This window comes from Dermacentor andersoni, chromosome 5, assembly GCF_023375885.2.
Source record: "Dermacentor andersoni chromosome 5, qqDerAnde1_hic_scaffold, whole genome shotgun sequence".
Taxonomy (NCBI): Eukaryota; Metazoa; Arthropoda; class Arachnida; order Ixodida; family Ixodidae; genus Dermacentor; species Dermacentor andersoni.
In genome coordinates, this window is record NC_092818.1 from 139,784,464 (window position 1) to 139,797,576 (window position 13,113).

A 13,113-nucleotide genomic window follows, 5' to 3' on the forward strand; every position below is an offset into this window, starting at 1 on the left:
GACACTTAGCAACTATGAAAGTTGGGAAACACTGGAAAGATACTATCATTTGATATTAAAGTTGGCCTCAAACACCAGACCTGGCATTATTGAAAAAAATATCATGACGTCTTGACACAGGGCAATATTTTCTGACATTAGGTAGCAATAACGCTAGTTATGACAAAGCCAGTCAAAAACTTAACAGAGGCGCTTTGTATATTTGTTCTGGCTATGCCTGTGCGTGGCAGCCACAGGGATTGAAGGAATGGTGTGCACCAATGTATCACAAATCTTGGGTGCCGATACCAAAACTGGCTTGTAAGAAAGATATCATGGATTAAATTGTTTAGTGTGCTCCCACGTATGCCTGTATTCTTTCTACGGTTCAGAGAGTTCGGACTTTAAATCATTAAAAATTAAATGTACAAGTCGAAAATATTGTCTCAGTACTTTGATCATTTAATGTAATTACGCACATCTCTAGCAAAGCTGTGGAACTGGATGACATTCGTGATGATATGTCATGTGTGGGTCATAACCTATAGAGGAAGTTCGAGCAGCTTCCAACAGTTCCTTTTATTTTTATTTAACCCCACAAAGCTTGAAGATGATTTCCCATCAAAGAACACTAAATTACTTGTTCACATTTATCTTTGGCCATCGCAAGTAGATTGATATGAAGAAAACAGTGAAATGATAATTGGCTAAAAATTGATTAGTATGGTAATTAATTCGTAGTTCATTCGGTGGACTATCCACAACTGAAAACTGCGTTCAACATATTAAAAACGCTAGTATGGGCTCTATATTCGATTTCCAGTGCTTCAATAGAGATTTCAGCATCAAATTCATCATATAAAAAATGATACATAGGCTTTGTTGGGTTAAAGTAATCGGTCAGGGCATGCTAACAAAGGAAGAACACACACACACACAGAAAAAAAAAAACCTTGCTTCTTAACGTTCCAGCCAGTGTGTCTGTTGATATGAAATCAGTGTGCAGAACTGGCCCAGTTGCCTTTTAGATACAACTAACGGATAGAAAATAAGTAAACAAAACATTCCTGAGCAGCTTGGCCACAATACATTGGCAAAAGTTACGTTCAATGTTTTGCTCTACGGTCATTTTAGGCACAATTTTTGCCTCACTGCTTTACACTGATTTCGCTCTTTCCCGCTCGAAGTAACCATTACACTAATATTTTACTACGATGTTGCTTCTGTAATTTGGTGCAATAGTGTTTCGATATGGTTACGGCTTCTCAGTACACGAATGTGCGTCTTTGGTGTGCTAGGTAAATCGCGGAGAATGGCGCGACGAGGAAAGAGTACGGAATGAAAGGGGAGAGTGGGTCTACGAAATACGACGTCAAGTGCCGGCTTCCACGCTTCTGAAACCATGCCAAGCTCGAAAACTAACGCGTAGGCAAAGTTTCAAAACGTGATTGCTTGCCAATCCTAACCTGTTTTTCGAGGCCACACAGGGACAAAACGCAAGCTGATGCGAGAACCAAACATTCATAACAACTACAACGGAGGATAGCAAGCAAATTAATGCACCGGCTAGTGCGTCTTTTACTTATTTTCTTTTTCGCCATGTCTAAAGGTACGTCCGATGTCAAGAATGAAGACTTTCAGGCGCCTGCGGCGCTCGTGATGGGTCACGTTATGCCGGATTATGCCTTTCTCGTGCATCAACTTCTTGGATTCGGGTACGTCCGACGTACCTTTAGACACTTTGCTTCTTTTCTTTTTTCCCACATCTACTGTGCGGCTCAGCACGTCGCAGAAACTGGCAGAACTTACCAGTACTCAATATGCACCTGCACTGGCGTCGGTCCAGCCATACTGGCCAATCAGCAACTGCAACCTATTCGGAGAAAACCTGCAGGAAAGAGTCGCAACCATGATAAGTTCCCAAGCTGCAAAGAGAAACCTGTAAACACATCAGACCTACCTAGAACGTCCAGCCGCTCGAGCGAGTAGAGCAATGTGGACCGATGTGCAGAGCGCAGCAGACCAGCAGACGCCGTAGTTCGCCCTCTATGATTCGCCGGCGAAACAAACGGTACACAGACGACGGGAGCCGGCACGCCTGCTGAGATCAACGTTCCGCCAGACGAAGGAAGGTACTAGGCTATTTTCTGGAACGCGGGCGTGTGCAACTAGGCTATGGACGAGTGGTCCGAACGGCGCTTTCTCGCTGAGGCGCCGCGTGTGGAAAAATTTTGCGAGGGCGCTGCGAGCGAACTCGATATAGAGTCACTTCGCGGCATATTCAACGTAATATCGCTGCGGGCACTGAGACCGGTTGCGCGCGTACTCTCTTATAATAGTGTTTTATTTCCGCTGCAAATTTTGATTAGCACATTTTTGCCACGTATGTGTATTTCAGGCATGTGTCATACAACACGACGTCTTCAATTTTGTTGTCGTTGTCTAGTGAGTCGTCTGCTAGCGAGCGCGCTCCAGTGACTTTAGAGCGCGCGTTCGTTGCGCGGACTCTGGCGGATGGCCAGTTTTTCTTGCAAAGAGTCTGAGCAGTAAATATTTTTTTATGGTTTTACTTGCATTGGTGCGCCCGCGACTCTTGTCGGCCGGTACCAATTGTAGTTTTAGCCAGGTGAACTGCTGTTTTTAACGTTGTTTTCTAAATGTAACACGTAATTTTTCCACAGAGGCAGCATCTGCAACATGAAGCAACGTAAGAAAACGTTATTGATATCGTGTAATTTGACGCGCGTTTCTTGTTGGTGGAATATTTATCAGGGACAATGACCAAATAGAACAATATTATGGTGAAATGAACTAGATTAATTAACTGCGCGGCACGAAGAAATGCAAGTGACCAATGTAATTCTAGGTAGACATATATCTCCACGACATATACGCAAGAGAAAAATGATAAAATATTCTAAATGCACTGATTGAAAAAGTGAGAACTTCCGTCCGGAATAAAGTGTGTTTCTTTTAGAAGCTGTACCAGCCCCAGGTGAACCAATGGACTTTCCAAGAAAAGGAATCAAGGCAATTATTCGACGTTAATATGAACAACAGTGTTAGGGACAAGATATTGCCTATACTCAGACAAATGGGAAGATCGGGGAGTCTCAATCAAAGTAATATCCGTGACTTGTCTGGCGATCTCCTTCAACGTGCCAGAAGGCGAAATGAAGTAGAAACATATAGTGTAATCGAATGGTATTTGCTATTCAGATCGTATTCGACTTCAGAATTCACTATTAAAAATTATTGAATGGCCGTTTGCGTTCGAATGTAAGGAATAACAGCCCTTTTTCAAGCCTCGAAGGTCGATGCAAGTAAAGACTCTTATTCCGAATGATTGTGCTGCTGGAGAGTCGTGGCTATTGCGCCGAGTTCTGTTGTTAAGCACGTACTGGACATAAAATTTCACACAACTTACGGGCCAAAGATTAGCATATATAATCGCTACCTAAAACACTTTTCGGCTCCCGATGTGCTGACCGCAAAAAAGAAAAAAAAAAAAAAGCCCGTGCCAATTACTCCGCGTTCTGTTACGCGAGGAAGACGGACACATGAATGGTGTGTTGTACTGAAGTTTCTTTTCTTTTTATCAGAGTACTTCCCGTAAATCTGTGTACAGGGCGCCGGATGGGGCCGATATGTTTTATTTGTTTGAAGCGGCAAGCAGGATGTTTACATATGTTTTTTTCTGGCTGCGCTTCGCAAGACCTACTGATGAAAAACTGTACGCGCAAAAATACGCCCGGGGGACACATACTGCTTGAAGAACAAGAAATATATTTGTTCTCCAAAGGGAACCGCACAATAACATAGTAAAATGAAAGCCGATACTGCGGCCGCAATGCACGCTCACTCACCGAGCAGTATTAAAAATCAATAAAATGAAATAAAGAAGAGGAAGAAAGGAATCTATTCCTAAGGCATAAATACATGACATATCCAATTTTAAACACCATTTGGCCGGTCTGATCACAAACAGTAGCGCGCGAAGCAGTACGAACGACCCAGCCGAGCTGAATCGCCAGCAGTTTCCAACGGCGCGACCTTGATGCGGCCCTAAGGATGCATGGGTGGATGGATGTTATGAGCGTCCCCTTTGGAATGGGGCGGTGGGTTGCGCCACCAAGTTCTTGCTATTATACTGCCTAATTTCCTACCAAGGTTAATCAATAATAATAAAAAAACACTATGAATTTCCACAACCTAATTTTCTGATCCTCTATTGCGAACTGTGCTTTTGTACGTCTCCGTTTTTTGCCGTTTCCCTACTTTTCTTTCACTAATCCTCCAATCGCCTCTTACTAATCCCTACTGCGGACATGTTTACTTTTTCACTGCTCTCGCTGAAACCAAGGGTTTCAAGGAGGCCAGTGGTGCCTAAATCGACCACTGGGTAGACGTCTTCGCATTCTAATAAAACGTGCTCCATAGTTTCCCTAGCTTTACCACAGCAAGCACATGCTTCTTCTTCCTTCTTATATCTCGCTTTATAGCTTCCCTTTGAGTTATCATAAATTGTTTCTTTCCTGATTTCGTTTTTTCCTCTTAAGTAGTTACTCATGGCAGGTTTATGTTCCATTGCCGCCACCAATGAGATTATTTCAGCCTCTCTGACTTTCCGCTTGACGTTCTTTGTTGCTGAGTTGCCCACCCTACAGGCCGCATACTTGCTGGTAAGCTTCCTAGTTCTTTTCCTCCAGTGTGAATCAATGTTTTTCCTGTTCAGATACCTCAACACTCTCCCAGCCCATTTACTTTCTTCCATATTCCCCAGTCGTTCTACGTACGCAATTTTACTGCGAGCTTCCCTCACTTCAAAACTAGTCCAGCCCATATCACCCTGCACAGCTTCATTTGTAGTCTTCCCGTGAGCGCCCAATGCGAGGCAACCCACTGACCTTTGTTTCCCATCGAGTCCTGATTGTACCCCTGATTTAAAGCAAACAACCGCATTTCCAAAAGTAAGTCCTGGAACCATTACACTTTTCCACATACCTCGGAGCACCTAATACCTATTGTATCCCTATAGCGATCTGTGCTTCATTATGGCTGCATTTCTCTTCGCCTTCATTGTTATCTTTTTTTCCCTCTGTTTCCATATATCTATTGCCTTCGTTTATCCATATACCAAGGTATTTATATTCTGTTACCCGAGGTATTTCCTGGCCCTGTATCGCCACTGTCTGTTCACTGTTTTCAATGAATACCATAACACCTGATTTTTCTAACGCTAAATTTCAGACCTAAATTCTCACCTTCCTGTCCACAGATCCACAGATATCGCCCTATCCAGTTCGATCGCAGTGCCTCCATAGTATTTTTCGTCGTCGCGCGCCTCACCGCAAAGCATGCGCCGCCCCAGCCGCTCGTCCCACTCAAACGTATATACTTGCGCATGCGCGCAAACGTCCGGCGTTTCCGCAAGTGCCACGCCCCGCTGCACCTACGAGCAAGTGTAAATACGCTACCGGGAAACGCTGGCGCCGAACTCTGTGCACGAAGGCGAACTTTCTGGTAGAAACGCGGCCTCTTGCGCGGGCCGCGATGCGGTGAAGGCGAGCGCCATGTTGCGAGAAACCGGGCGCGCCGCTTTATGGCCTTTGAGATTTGCACACGCAAATGAAGGAGGCCATGGCCGCTCTATGTATGGTAGAAACGCTGGAAACAGTGTTTGATTTTTTTTTAGTTTTCGTAGTTTTAGCGTAATACAATTATGGTTTCTCGTATATTCAAATTACATTCCGACGCTAACATGTCTGTAGGTTGTGTGTAAGTCGTACTTTACGATTTTTCTACGTATTGTACTTTGGAGAAATTCAATTAGTTCAGTAATTTCCCTGCGCCACATGGAGGGCCTGTGTGGTTGGGTATGTGTGGTTCGAAATTCTTTTTGCCGAAGCGACGTCCAAGGCTGGAGGCGGGACGCCGCACACTAGAGTTTCTGCGACGCTATCGTGTTAAAATTACTATCCTTACCTCGTATAGCTGTCTACTAATTTGCTAACGCAATCGATGCTTCGCCTTTCGGGTGAAACTGCGACTTTCTTGGCCAAAAAGAAACACTATATGTTACTAGAGGGCCGCCGGAAGACTTGCCACATGCGGCAGGGAACAGGGGCTCTATTCTGGACATTCCGCCATTTTCTTCGAGCCGTGACGTGGCGCGACGCGTTCGAAATGGCGCTGATAGCCCCGTTTTGCTTTCGTAACGTGACGCAAACTTGACGTTTTGCCTAAGAAACTGAAATGAAGGCACCTAACCTCACGTTTTCTTAAAAAAAAAAAAATCAGTTTTCCTCCTCAGTAAAAAAATAAAGCAGCTAGCTCAAAGCCAACGATTACTCCGTCGAAAACGCTTCTCGCTTCCGTCGTCTGCTTCATTAGCTAGGATGCGTAAACGCGGGAAATGGAATGAGTCATCGTACGTTGGCGCCAACGCGCTTGTTTTCTTCCTTGAGACAACATACGCGACTTACCAGTGGTGATGCGTGCACGTTCTAGGCCACGTTATATCGCTATCTCGTGAAACGTAAATGACTCAGCCCGACTAGGCTGGCTGAGAAAGGCCGAAAGGCCGTTATGCGCGCCACATGTATCCACGTGCGCGACGCAAGCGCCGGCGCTGCCATCTCTTGTTCACCTCGCTGGTTACTTGCACCACGGGAGGTTAGAGTCACTGGAAAAATTTCAGAGTACCGCAAAGGTCGGGATTTGACTGGCAACACTGAGCGGCCACCGCCATATACCTTCCAAGCCGACTGCGTCGCGGGAAGGCCGCCGTGTTGGAAGAGCTTGATATTCGGTGACACATCGGGTTGAGTGTTTACTGAAGTACAAATACTTTGTGCCCGGAGATAATGGTTGCTAAGAACGAAAATAAAATGCTATGTTGTGCGAAGTAATGCAGCCAGTGGTTCTTTTGCACGGCGATCGTGTTTACTGCTGGAACTGTGCTACGATTGTGGGCAGCAGCTTAGCGCTGCTATCGGGAGCTTATGCACGCGCTTTTTTTTCTCCTTCCGCGGAGCGAGCTACGAAGGGAACATTTCGTCACTTCGAGCCTGAATGAGGCAAGTTTGTGCTTTTGGGCATGGACATCGTGGACCGCCGTCGGCTTCTATTGAATGTTTCCAAGCAGGACGAAACTAACACCTGACAATGTCACAGGCACGTACGTTCATTGTATAATTCCACAAGCTAAATCGGATACATCTAATTTAGTTTGTAAACGGATACCGCGCGTTCTCGATTCTGCAGGGCGACTTTGTCCGCCGTATACGCACGACACACTGCGACTGCCATGTGCGCACCGGTGTTTGGTCGTGATTGGCCAACTTCGATGACCATTTTGCGCACTAAATCTTGTGGAAGGCCAATATGAGCCATTTGCGTGATTACGGCAACGTATATGTACTTCTGTACACTGATAATGAGCGAGAGTTTGCTACAATGCGATTTATGAACGCGGCTGTCTAGTGCGTTCATGAACGACTACTCTTCTCGACTTATTTATGACTGTTTTCTTAGACTGCCAAGATTTGCTGCCTGTGTAAAAAAAAAAAAAAAAAGCAGGAACACCCGCTGGTGACGCAGCACTTTATTTTCTAAGTTACATTGGCGATGTATAAAATTATTGTGCTTTTAGAGCGGTTTATGTAACAAGCATAGTGGCAGAGTGAAACTAAAGCTACTGGGTGTTCTGTTGTTTTGTATTTCTTGTTATGCATCAAGCACAACATTATTTGGGTATGCACCGTAGCATTTCAACATAAAACATAATATGTATGCTGACTTCAGTTCATTGCATGTGCTCGGCTTACAAGCTCAAAATTTGCAGCATGTGTTGTGAATATCACCTGGCCATTGGTTTCAAGCTCGACATGCGTATGTATAAATGAGCAAAGGATAAGTGGAAAAAAGGAAGTATCATGGGCCTCGTATTGACCATGTTTTTATTGACTGCGATCGTGACGATCTGCGAAAAACAAGTGCCATACGAGTCGAGTGACTCGAGGCGAGAGCGCGCTCACGTGCGCGGAGAAATCATGCGAGTACCTGGTGCACGTGAGGACGCGGAATTCTCGCGCGACAAGTGTGCCTTTTCGTGCCACGAGCACGGAATAACCGCGTGTGTTGAGCAACAAACGCGTACACGTGTACCCGCGTCAAGAGTGCAAGATGAGAACGATCCCTGCAATGAACTCCTATTTTCGTAGCATCGCTAACACCGCGTGCACTTCGCTTAAATATCTTATAAAACAGTGCCGAAAAGCACAAGCAAGGTGTACTTATACCTCGCACACGCGGGTGTTTTTTGTATGCTTGAAGTTTTCCCGGCCGATTCTGTGTAACCACGCAGAACGACGCTCTCGGTAATTTTTCCCGGTCGGAATCTAGAAAAAAGTCTTTCCAGACTCAGTTCGGTTGCTGCATCCGAAGGCGCAGCAGCCAGGCAGGATTTCCTTGCAGTCAAATGCGAGCGCGACAATTAGAAAACACACACACACAAAAAAAAAAAAACGCAGGGAATCTGCGCTGCCTGCGCTCTAACTCAGCCGGCCCGCCCGGCGCTTGGAAGGTATATGGCACCCCAGAGGTCACATGGTACGGTTGGGCCAATGAGCGCGTCGGCGGCGCGGGGAAAACGAATGCGGTACTCTGAAAATTTTTCCAGTGACTCTACGGGAGGTACCTTCAAGGCGCCGCCTTACGTACATTTCTTCTTACAAATTAAAGCGACGCCGTTGTCATAACTTCTGATTGTGCGAAAAAGATGATTGTAATATAAACGCAGCAGCGAAAAGTGGACAACTTTGCAGAAAGTTTGCTATTTCAAACAATATTATTTAATATAAACGCGTTCTTTTAAAAAATGATGGCCCAATACCCAAATGCCAACTCCACTCGAGAGCGATGCAAATACTATGAGCACGCGTTATGACCAAACGATTTTCATGGCGCCAAACGACGGGAAATATATGGTGCGCATACGCATTGCTCTCGGCCACCATTGCATATGGCTGCTCATTAGCATAATTCACGCGGATCGTCGAACCACAAATTATGGCGTAAAATGTCTGCAATGCCGGCCCAGCGCAACGTCACGCAACGTCAAATTGACGCTTACGAAACAGTCCTTCCTGTGACGCTCCCCACAGTGTTAAGAACGGCCAGCTACAGTGCAAGTTTTGCCAACAAGTTGCGATTGTGGAGGCAACATTCCGGGAGCGTCGCCGCACACCTCTAGCCACGGCGTGACTAAGTCGACTGTGTGTGAACAACAATACTTGCGTCCTCGACTCTCCGTCGCTGGAGCCGAGTTTGACGAAGTCGCCATTGTAACTAAACGCGCTCGGCGGACCAACTATTGTTACTGAGCCGCGGGAACGTCTACTGACACCCCTTCCCACGCGCCGACCAAGACGCCAGACAATGGGCGGCCGGCGGGCGCGCTGCAGTTCGGGGAATAAATGCCCCTACGGTGCCGGGTCGTCTCCCCTACGGTGCTTCGTCTCCCCTACGGTGCCTGGTCAACTCGCCTACGGTGCTTGGACGGCCGTTTCCGTCACCTGGGTATCGGGGGAGGACCGATTGTTTAAAAACCGCTGTTGTGCGGCTGCTCAGGACTCTCTCTCTCAAGCAGTCATGTTAGACTGATGTACTTTCTCAAACAGTCATGTTAGACTGATATAAATACTGTAAATAAACCCATATTCCTCGTTCTCGATGAGAAGCAGTCCTTCCCTTCATCAACGTCCTCAGCGTGGATAAGTTGGACGACGGCATGGGCCAGCTACCTTCTAATTCATGCCCGACTCCAATCATGACAGCGGATCACGAGCGATGGGACTGAACCCCCAATCATAACAACAGAATATGCCTTCAGCCAATCAGCAAGCTTGGATGGCGGCTATCTTGGATCGCCACCACATATTCGCGAAATTGCAAATGCATTGCACTGGCTTCTGTACGCTACTGCGTACTTTCTTTTCGAAACGCTAACGTCGCAATATAGCTGCCAAGGACCAAAAAAAAATATATTAGCCCATAAAATTTGCAGCTCCACATCATGTTAAGTCATTTTGATGAAAACGCAAAATGGGATTTTGCAAAACTTCCGTTTCCCGGCTAAAATTTCACGGCATGTGAGCTCTTCACAGCCAATCAGAGAGTAAACATGGCGGATAATGGAGGCCGTGCAGTCGCCATGCGTGTCGAGAATAGCGACCCAGCAACATCCGATGATGATGATGACGATGCTGGTGCTGATGATGATGACCTTGATAAGTTTGGCGCAAACCCACTCACGGGGATTGGCCGCTATTTCTAACAACCGCTACTACAGTCGCGCTGCTCCACTTGCGCTGGTAGTGCTGGAGAGTTAAAGCTGGTTCCAGTAACCTTGCTGAAGTCTGCGTGGGTACTTGTGAATATGCATGGCGACGTAAATGACGAGATAACTGCATCCTTAAAAATTCCTAAATACTTCGATAAAGTCGCTAAATCCCTAAACAGACCCCCAAAACCCTATATCTAGGTTTAAATGCCTGGAGTTGGCGTCACCGAGACGAGGCGATGGGGCGTGTGATGGAAATAATGATGAAAGTACGAAAGGGTAACGAGACAAGAGCGAAACCTGACGATTGCATACAGGGTCCCGAATATTTCGTTGCGCGTGTTCGGAAAAAGGTTTTGCGCTCACCGCTGCACGTCCCGCACAGAAAACAAAAGGAAGGAATCTTTATGCTCAATATATACAATCCTCCATCTCAGCGCCATAGCCGATTTCTAACCCTCTCCAAAAAGGCCCTGAACATCGCAGGCACCAGCCCCCTCATCATCGGAGGCGGCTTCAATCTCCCGCACACAGGATGGGGTTACAGACACAGCTCTGCTGCAGGTCGTAACTTATGGCAAGACTTCCATGATCTTGGGCTTACACTCATTACTGACCCAGCTTTCCCCACTCGCCTCGGTACTTCCACAGAACGAGACACGACACCAGACCTCACTTTCACCAAAAACGCAGACAACACCCAATGGCGCGACACCTAACACGACCTCGGGAGTGATCACTCTATCATCAAAATTACTCTCCCCCACCTAACAGCCGTTACGATAAGAACAAGGGACATTACTTGGATGGACTGGGATGCCGACCGTAAACTCCGTGTAACAGCAACAACGGACACCCCCATTACTGACATAGAATCATGGTCATGCGATCTACAGTATGATACTAAATCGGCCACCCGCACTATCATAATAGATGCCCTGACTGAGCGCACGGACAGCAGATTCGCCCACCTTATCGAGGGCAAAACATCCATCCTCTCTAGATGGAAGGGACAACGGCTCAAAAGAAGACTCAGACGCAAGGTCGCACTTCTCAACAAGGAAATTGAAGCACACTGCCGCGTTCTAGGTCAACAGCAATGGTCAGAGCTCTGTAACTCTCTAGACGGGCAACTCCACCCCCCCGCCCCCCGCTCGTGAAAACTCCTCAAACATTTGTTTGATAGCAACACCACCCGCTCATATCAACAAGGTTGCCTCACCAAGCTTTTGTTCACAGAAAGCAAGACGCATGGCCAGGGCCATGTTAAGAATACCTTATGTCAAAAGTACATCCCATCTGGGCCCACTCAACCTTACGGGCCATACACGGGGACCTTAAACCCTGCCCTTGATGAGGATTTCAGCGTGGCAGAGATTCATGCTGCCCTGCAGACGCTGAACAGCCGTTCCGGCCCAGGCCCAGATGGTGTTAGGAATAAAACACTAAGCAATCTAGCTGAACCCTCGATGAAACAACTCACCGAATATATCAACAACTGCTGGCGCCAAGGATCCATTCCTCCGACTTGGAAAACGGCCAAAGTAATTCTTATCCCCAAGCCCGGTAAGCCATCTAGCCTCGCCTTCTCCGGCCCATCTCGCTAACTTCATGTGTAGGCAAGGTCATGGAGCACGTGCTCCTAACCCGTGTAAACACTCACCTCGAAGACAAATCTGTTTACCCCACTCGATAATCGGCTTTAGAGAGCATCATTCCACCCAAGACGCTATGCTCCAACTTCAACATCAAATCCTTGATGGCAAATCCCGTCACACAAAGGCGATCTTGGGCCTCGACCTCGAGCGCGCCTTCGATAACATCAGGCACTCCACCATTCTCGAACGCATCTCCTTGCTCAACCTTAGAGAACGCACTTACAACTACGTAAGATACTTTCCATCCAATCGGGAGGCCTTCCTCTCGGTCGGAGACATTCGATCGGATGAACTCTCCCTCGGCAGCACGGGCACACCGCAAGGCTCTGTCATTTCCCCAATACTGTTTAATCTGGTTATGATCGGATTTGCACAAGAACTACAAAAACTCGACGGCATTGAACACACCATATACGCCGACGACATCAATCGGGGCTGCAATGGGCAGTGACGGCCAAATCGAAACTGCCCTACAAGACGCCATTGACGTCGTAGAAAATTATCTTCATGGCAAGGAAATCCGCTGTTCCCCTGAAAAGTCGGAGCTTCTCCTATACCGCCCCACACTCCGTAGACGTCCCCCACGGGGCTCCACGAGTAAACGCCAATACGAGGTAATCGAACTCTACCTGAGGGATGGCAGACCCACACCCGTGGTTCATAGTAACCGCGTTCTTGGTATAACCATACAAGCCAACGGAGCCAACTCTACGGCTATCTCCAAGAACCTTCGCCAGACCGCTAATACATCCAGACTGCTGAAACGAGTGACCAACCGACGAGGGGGTATGAAAGAAGAAAGCCTCATCCACCTTGTCCAATTTTTTATCATCTGTCACATTACTTACTTTACTTACTTTCTCAACTAGTACAAAGCTGAACAGACAAAACTGGACATAATCATAAGAGGAGCCTGTAAGCAGGCCTTAGGACTACCCAACCACACCAGCACGGAACTTCTACTAACATTAGGTATCCACAACACCCTAGGCGAGTTAATCGAAGCGCAACGTCTATCCCAACTGGAGCGGCTTACCCTCAGGGAAACGGGCCGCAGCATTCTAACCAAGCTTGATATCACCTACCACCACCGACATGAAGACAAACATCCAATACCACGCGACATTCAGC

General features: G+C 46.9%; 1 long non-coding RNA gene across 8 annotated transcripts in view; it reads right to left on the bottom strand.

Moving 5' to 3' along the window:
* Positions 1-13,113, bottom strand: part of LOC126531257 (uncharacterized) — an 85,765-nt gene that overhangs the window by 57,549 nt on the left and 15,103 nt on the right. For all 8 annotated transcript variants that reach the window (XR_008612632.2, XR_008612637.2, XR_008612635.2 and 5 more), the window contains exons 2-3: positions 1,940-2,669; positions 1,789-1,867 (exon numbers count right to left, since the gene is read on the bottom strand). This is a non-coding gene — a long non-coding RNA (uncharacterized lncRNA). The remainder of the gene's footprint in view (positions 1-1,788; positions 1,868-1,939; positions 2,670-13,113) is intronic.